Genomic DNA, 8,258 nt, shown 5'->3' with positions numbered 1-8,258 from the left:
ACCAGGGACTGAACCCGTGTCCCCTGGGCTGGCAGGTGGGTTCTTATCCACTGTCTCACCAGGGAATTCCTCACAGTGGCTGCCCCATTTTACATTTCTACTAGCACGGTGCAAGAGTTCCAGTTTCTCCATATCCCAACCAATACTTGTTATTTTCTTGTTTTTGTTTTGTTTTAGTTATAATGGCCATCGTAGCTGGTATGAAGTGTTATTTTATTGTGACTTTGATTTGCATTTCTATAGTGACCAACGATGTTGAGCAGCTTTTCAGGTGCTTGTTGGCTTTTTCTATATCTTTGAAGAAATGTCTATTCAAGTCTTCTGGTCATTTTTAGATTGGGTTGTCTTTTAGTCATCAGAGTTCCTTAAATATTCTAGATACTAAACACGTATCAAATACACCACAAATATTTCCTCCCATTAGCACAGATTACTCTCACCAGGGCTGAAAAGGGGACACTGCTAAAAATCTTACAAAGTTGAAAAAGATACTAAAATTCTAAGATAATTCGTGTGCACTAAAAGCCAAAATGGTCATTACTCGTAGTGGCCATAAGTTGGAAACAATCCCAAATACCCATCAACAGTTCACGGGATAAATGAATTGTATACTCATGCAGTGGAACGTTGTGATGTCAATGACAACCAACTGTTGCACCCAAAGCAACAATGACATATCTTACAAGCATAACATTGAGCCAAAGAAGCCAGACTCTAAAACGTACATATGGTACCATCCCATTGTAAATGTAACAGGAGGTTCAAAAACAAACAGGCAAAACTAACCCATCATGTAGCGGTCAGGAGAGTAATATTTTTCAAGGGGTCATTACCAGGTGGAGGATGGGAAATGGGAGACTTGCGTGTGCTGAGAACGCCCTATTTCCTGTTCTGGGTAGTGGTTCCAGTATCGTGTTTACTTTGTGAAAACTCATCAAGTTGCGTGTTTATGATTTGTGCACTTTTCCATATGTTATGCTTCCCTAAAAAAATATTCAGACAAAGAAAACTTCACTTTAACCCTCTGTACATGGGCTCCCAGGATCTGAGCTCCCAGCAAATCAGCTGTTATCTAACTTGAATCTCTCTTCATCTGTTTCCAGTTTATTTTTCTTTTGCCCTGAGCAGATGACAAATCATCCAGGCTTCACTTCAGAACGGATGGAAGGCTCTCATCTCCGTCTCCCTCTGTCTCTTCTGAAACTCTCCATCGCGTCTGTCCCTTCACCCTCCCTGCTTCCTGCTCTGCTGAGGCTCTCCCCGCCTTTTCCTCCCTCTCCAGCCTATTCCCCCTTCTTTCTCTTCTCTCCCCATTTCTCTTCTCTCCTCACTCTCTTTATGAATGAAGTATACCCGGAGCTGGGGAGAAGTCTTCGGCTTTCACCGCAGACAATGTACTTTCTCTACTCTTCAGGTTAAAAGCAGGTAAGTTGAAAGTACTCATTTCCCCTCCGAAACACTCTGGCATTCAGGTTCCCATTTTAACTTTCCAAGTTGAAGGCTACTAAAATACAAATACATTATCAAAGATTGCCTCTGGGTGGCAAGATTATAGGTTAAGTTTTTTTCCATGTGTATTTCGTATATGTGTATGTATTTCTACATTGTAAAAACTATGTATTTGGCTGCATCGGGCCTCAGTTGTGGCACCCGGGCTTCTCTCTAGCCGTGTGGGGTGGGGGCCCGTGCGCGCAGGAGTCACGGCGAGTGGCTTCGTTCCCCGTGGCACGTGGCAGGCGGATCTTTGTTCCCCGACCATGGACCAAACCTGCCTCCCCTGCAGTGGGAGGCAGACTCTCAACCACTGGACCACCATGAAGGCCCCTATGCCTACATTCTTTGTAAATATTATTTTCATTATGATATGAGTAACAAATTGCCCATGTTTGTTATTCTTTAGGCTTTACTTTTTTTTTTTTTTGGACTAATCACACAGCACGTGGCCTCTTAATGCCCCAACCAGAGATGGAATCGGAGACACCGGCAATGGAAGCTCGGAGTCTTAACAGCTGGACTGCCAGGGAAGTCCCAGGCTTTACATTTTTTAAAGACTTAATTTAATTTCTGAGATTAATTTACATTTAATTTCAGAAATTACATTTTTTAGAAAAAATAAAATTTTTAGCCAGCTCTAGTTATCCTCTTTGGTGCTGTGGAACATAGTACCATAGTAATGAGATACTTTTTCACTTTTCCTAAGTCGTCCATTAGGATTGCCAGACAAAATATAGGAGGCCCAGCTAAATTTGAAGTTCAGGTAAAAGAATGAATAATTTTTGCAGCCTAACAAGAATTATTCATTTTTTTTATTTGAACTTCAAATGTAACTGGGCATCTTGTATTTTTAATTGCTAAACCCAATAATCTTAATGTTGATGGATCTTTTTCTGTGGGTCACCATCTTCACTAGGAAAACAAATTTGTCACTGATGCTAGGTAGAAAACTGGTCGTCAGGCAATGCCACCGAAGGTCAAGTTTGGATAGAACTGTTCTGGAGGCACAGAAATCGTTAGAGGACCTTCCTCTTATCACACTGTATGCCAGCCAGAACTTCCTGAGAGTACTTAGCAGCGATGGGGACTTCCACAGAGAGAAGCACAGTCTTCGGAGTCAGATAAAAGTGAAAGTCGATCAGTTGTGCCCGACCTTTGCGACCCCATGGACTGTAGCCTGCCAGGCTCCTCTGTCCATGAAGTTCTCCAGGCAAGGATACTGGAGTGGGTTGCCATTTCCTTCTCCAGGGGATCTTCGAATCCAGTGATCGAACCCAGGTCTCCTGCATTTACCAACTGATGCACCAGAAAAGCCCAGATTCAGGTAAAGCTGGTTCAAATCCTGCCACCATCTTTTATTTGCTTGATGACATTGAGCAGGTAACTCAATGTTCATCTGTGAAATACTAGTACTATTATCACAGGCCTTCCATGTTGTCATAAACAGGAAATAAAATACGTAAAATATTTAGCACATCACTTGCCATAGATTAAACTTTTTCACAAATAATAGCTCTTGGTATTATTAGTAAAGAGACAAGGCCCCTTCCTACTACACCGCCAAAGAAAAACCATAAGGTGAATGCACAAATAACTCTAACACCAAACAATGATGTGGGTCAAAAGAGCAAAGGTACTGTGTTATGAAGGTTTCAGGAGAGACAGGTCTTCACACAACTGAACATGAACAAGGGACATGGTGGGCTGCACTAGACGTTGGCCTCGATTATGGAGTTAGGGTCAGGACACTCTAAATGGAGACACAGCTCTCACCAAAGCACAAAGATGGGGAAATGGGAGAGACGTACAGGGAAAAGCGAATGACTTTCTTTGAAGAAAAGCAAGACTAAGGAGGTATGTCAGGTGACCTATGAGTCTGGACGTGATTTCACATCTCTGTCATGTTAGCAGAGCCATGACAAGATGAGGATACTTAGAAGATGACTATGGGGACTTCCCTGGTGGTCCAGTGGCTAAGCCTCTGTGCTCCCAACACAGGTTCAATCCCTGGTCGGGGAACTAGATCCCACATGCCGTGACTAAGAGCTTGCTTGCCATGACTTAAGGTCCTGCTGCAGAGAAGACTGATGATTCCACATGCTGCAACTCAAACCTGGGGCAACCAAATAAATTAATGAATTCAGTTCAGTTCAGTTGCTCAGTTGTGTCCGACTCTTTGCAACCCCATGGACTGCAGCACACCAGGCCTCCCTGTCCATCACCAATTCCCAGAGTTTACCCAAACTCATGTCCATTGAGTTGGTGATGCCATCCAACCATCTCATCCTCTGTCATCCCCTTCTCCTCCTGCCTTCAATCTTTCCCAGCATCAGGGTCTTTTCGAATGAGTCATTTCTTCGCATCAGGTGGCCAAAGTATTGGAGTTTCAGCTTCAACATCAGTCCTTCCAATGAATATTCAGGACTGATTTCCTTTAGGATAGACTGGTTGGATCTCCTTGCTGTCCAAGGGACTCTCATTAATAAATTGATGAATGAAAAAATTAATTAATGAATTAATTCATAAATTAATGAATTAATAAAAAATTAACGAGTGAATAAAAAGGTTATTCTGTAGTAATGCATTGCAAGGACTGAGAGAGAAATTTCCTGGGGGCTGAGGGTGGGGGCACCTAGTTCAGGATCCACTGGAATAAGGCTGATTTCATGACTCCCCTCAGAGAAGGCAATGGCACCCCACTCCAGTACTCTTGCCTGGAAAATCCCATGGACAGAGAAGCCTGGTAGGCTACAGTCCATGGGGTCGCTAAGAGTCGGACACGACTGAGCAACTTCACTTTCACTTTTCAATTTCATGCACTGGAGAAGGAAATGGCAACCCACTCCAGTATTCTTGCCTGGAGAATCCCAGGGACGGCGGAGCCTGGTGGGCTGCCGTCTATGGGGTCGCACAGAGTCGGACACGACTGAAGCGACTTAGCAGCAGCAGCAGCAGCATGACTCCCCTGCTTCCAACCCTTTTGTGGCCTCCCCCTGCCCGCGGGACCGAGGCCGGATGCCTCAGGGGGTGTCAAGGCCAGCACGCCCCACTCCTGCCGGCTCCTCTGGGGTCTGTGCCCCGGCCTTCGAGTCTGTACTCCCCGTCACAAGCACGTGGCGCGGCCTCCCCTGCTCCCTGTTCAGATTGCAGCTTCCTGGATCCTTTCTCAGAAACTGTCTCTGAACCTGCCGTGGGGTCAGACCTCCTGTGCTTGCTCCCAGAGCACCGTACTGCTCTCCTGGGCAACGCTGTCATTTCTCACCGTTTGTAATCGTTTCCTTGCTTCCCTGGTGGCTCAGTGGTAAAGAATCTGCCTGCCAATGCAGGAGACCTGAGTATGACCCCTGGGTCGGGAAGATCCCCTGGAGAAGGAATGGCAACAATCCAGTACTATTGCCGGGGAAGTCCCATGGATGGAGGGGTCTGGCGGGCTACAGTCCACGGGGTCCCAGAAGAGTGGGACAAGACAGCCAGTAAACAACAACAATGGTTTCCTTACAGCTTGTAGCTCTCAAAGAGCAAGGCTCAGGGGTGGGGTGGGGCTGCTCCCTCCACTCGTCCTAGGTGTCAATGCAGAGCCACAGAGTAAAGAAAGTGAAAGTGAGGTCGCTCAGTCCAGTCCGACTCTTTACGACCCCGTGGACTGTGGCCTGCCAGGCTCCTCTGTCCATGGGATTCTCCAGGCAAGAACACTGGAGTGGGTAGCCGTCCCCTTCTCCAGGGTGTCTCCCTCACCCAGGGATCGAACCCGGGTCTCTTTACCGTCTGAGCCACCAGGGGTTCCTAGCCACAGGCATAGGCTTCCAGTAAATTTTGACCATTGAACGTGGAGAACAGTGATGAGATTCTCCCATTAGGATGATGATGATGGAAATGTCAAAGGCAGGAGGGGGGGATGAATTTTAAGTCCATGCTTGCCCCTCTGCAGACCAAACGCTCTAGAAGAGGGGTCAGCAGTCTGTGGAAGGCACCAAGTCAGGCCGTTGCCTGTCTTTGTAAGTGCGGTTTTGTGGGGACGGGGCACACTCGTTCACTGAGGTGTTGTGTAGTCAGGCCGTTGCCTGCCTTTGTAAGGGCGGTTTTGTGGGGACGGGGCACACTCGTTCACTGAGGTGTTGTGTAGTCAGGCCGTTGCCTGCCTTTGTAAGGGCGGTTTTGTGGGGACGGGGCACACTCGTTCACTGAGGTGTTGTGTAGTCAGGCCGTTGCCTGTCTTTGTAAGGGCGGTTTTGTGGGGACGGGGCACACTCGTTCACTGAGGTGTTGTGTAGTCAGGCCGTTGCCTGTCTTTGTAAGTGCGGTTTTGTGGGGACGGGGCACACTCGTTCACTGAGGTGTTGTGTAGTCAGGCCGTTGCCTGTCTTTGTAAGTGCGGTTTTGTGGGGACGGGGCACACTCGTTCACTGAGGTGTTGTGTAGTCAGGCCGTTGCCTGCCTTTGTAAGGGCGGTTTTGTGGGGACGGGGCACACTCGTTCACTGAGGTGTTGTGTAGTCAGGCCGTTGCCTGTCTTTGTAAGTGTGGTTTTGTGGGGACGGGGCACACTCGTTCACTGAGGTGTTGTGTAGTCAGGCCGTTGCCTGTCTTTGTAAGTGCGGTTTTGTGGGGATGGGGCACACTCGTTCATTGAGGTGTTGTGTGTACATCTGCTCTCTCACCACACCCAAGGTGGGTAGTTGCCGGTACAGCTATTTACTATTTGGCCCTATGCCAAAAAACTTTGCCAACCTCTGTTCTAGAAGAAAGTGGGCACCCAGGTTCACTGTAATAAGAGCTGTGGTTATCTTTATGTGCCAGGGTTACAGAGGAGCTTTATATGCATCTTAATATTCTGCACTACTCATATTTCCTACAAAGAACATATATTTTTATAATCAGTAAAACAATAAAAGCTATTAAAAACCAGATTGAGTGCCCCTCTAATTCTTTTTTAGTTTTTAATTTCTAAGTGTTTTTGTACTTTTTTCAGGGAAAAACTTGTTAATCAGAGCAATTTTCCTTTGGTGCTTTGGAGAACGTAGCAAGAGAGCCCTAAAAACTACAGAAGAAATCTCGGTTTCCCTTCTTTCCTACTCCAGTGGGACAATGTCTTTCTGTCATTTTATGAGTCTGGCTTGTCAGTCAGAGTTCAGAAAATCAGGCTGAACACTTCTGTGAAACTCGGATTCCGGTGAACGTATCCTATCAGATACTGACTGGGTCCATGGTCAGGATCTTCATGAGGACACAGGTTACTAACTGGGCTCCCTGGTGGCTCAGCCGGTAAAGAATCCGCCTGCAATGCAGGGACTGGGGTTCGATCCCTGGGTTGGGAGGATCCCCTGGAGAAGGAACTGGCAACCCACTCCAGTATTCTTACCTGGGAAATCCCGTGGACAGAGGAGCCTGGCGGGCTACAGTCCATGGGGTCACAAGAGTCAGATATGACTTAACAACTAAATTGCCACCACTGGCTACTATCTGGTAGTATTCTGATTGGGACTTATTTTCTATGTTTTAGTAACAATTATGAATATTAAGTAAAACCACAAAATGTAGACACAACTCTTTTTTGTTTGTTTTTGGTATGTTGTTCATGGTTGTCCTTTTTACTTTTTTTTTTCACTGTTGAGATACAACTTTAAATAGTGATTGCAGATTTTTTAAAAAAGTGCTAGCAAATGACTTTAATTAAAACAGAAAATGCGTAACCCGGATCTTCAAATATCTGGTGAAAAAACCAGGTCCAGTCTCTCAGTTATACACCACTCTTCTTCCTCTTCCTTTCTTTTCTAGAACTTTCAAAATAATCAAAGTATGTGATTATTGTGGAAATTTTCTGCTTATAATTTTTCAGTAGATGTAAACTCTGTGAAAACAGGAAGGATTATGCTGTTCATGACTGTGTCCTGGCATTGAGAACTACAAGAGGCACAGAGAAAGTGCTGGTAATGAATCTGTCTTGAAGGGATGACTATAAAAGAAGCAAATACGAAAAAACAGGTCCCCCAGGAAAGAGGTCTTTTGAAAAATAGTTTTGTTGATTATAAGAAAGACGCACACTTGAAAAACAATTAGAAAATTAAGAAAAGTAGAAAAAAGGACAAAAACTCATTGTTTTCTCAAAGTTAAAACTATCATTATTTTGTTGCATTGCTTTCATTTTTTTCCCCATGCATAATTTTTAATGCAAAGTTAACCGGGTAATGGTTTTATGTAAATGTGTGTGTGTGCAGCTAGCTCTTTGTGACGCTATGGACTGCAGCCCACAAGGCTCCTCTGCTCTTGGAATTTTCCAGGCAAGAATACTGGAGTAGGTTGCCATTTCCGACTCCAGGGGATCATTCTGACCCAGGGATGGAAACCGTGTCTCTTGCATTTCTGCATCTCCTGCACTGACGGTGAATTCTTTACAACTGCACCACCTGGGAAGTCCTATATATATGTGTGTGTAGGAAAGGGAAGACAATTTATATATGTATATATACATTTGGGCTTCCCTGATAGCTCAGTTGGTAAAGAATCCGCCTGCAACGCAGGAGACCGTGGTTTGATTCCTGGGTCGAGAAGATCCACTGGAGAAGGGATAGGCTACCCACCCCAGTATTCTTGGGCTTCCCTTGTGGCTCAGCTGGTAAAGAGTCCATTGAATGTATATTCATATATACATATAAGTATGAATATACATATAAAAATATATAATATATACAAACAAATAAATTATATGTAGTCTTCCTTTTAAAATTAATCTTACACTGTAAGAATTTTCCGTGCAATTTCAGGTTC

This window comes from Giraffa tippelskirchi, chromosome 14 (genome assembly GCF_054371585.1).
Source record: "Giraffa tippelskirchi isolate mGirTip1 chromosome 14, T2T-mGirTip1v1.2.pri, whole genome shotgun sequence".
Classification (NCBI taxonomy): Eukaryota; Metazoa; Chordata; class Mammalia; order Artiodactyla; family Giraffidae; genus Giraffa; species Giraffa tippelskirchi.
This window is presented reverse-complemented; position numbering follows the sequence as displayed.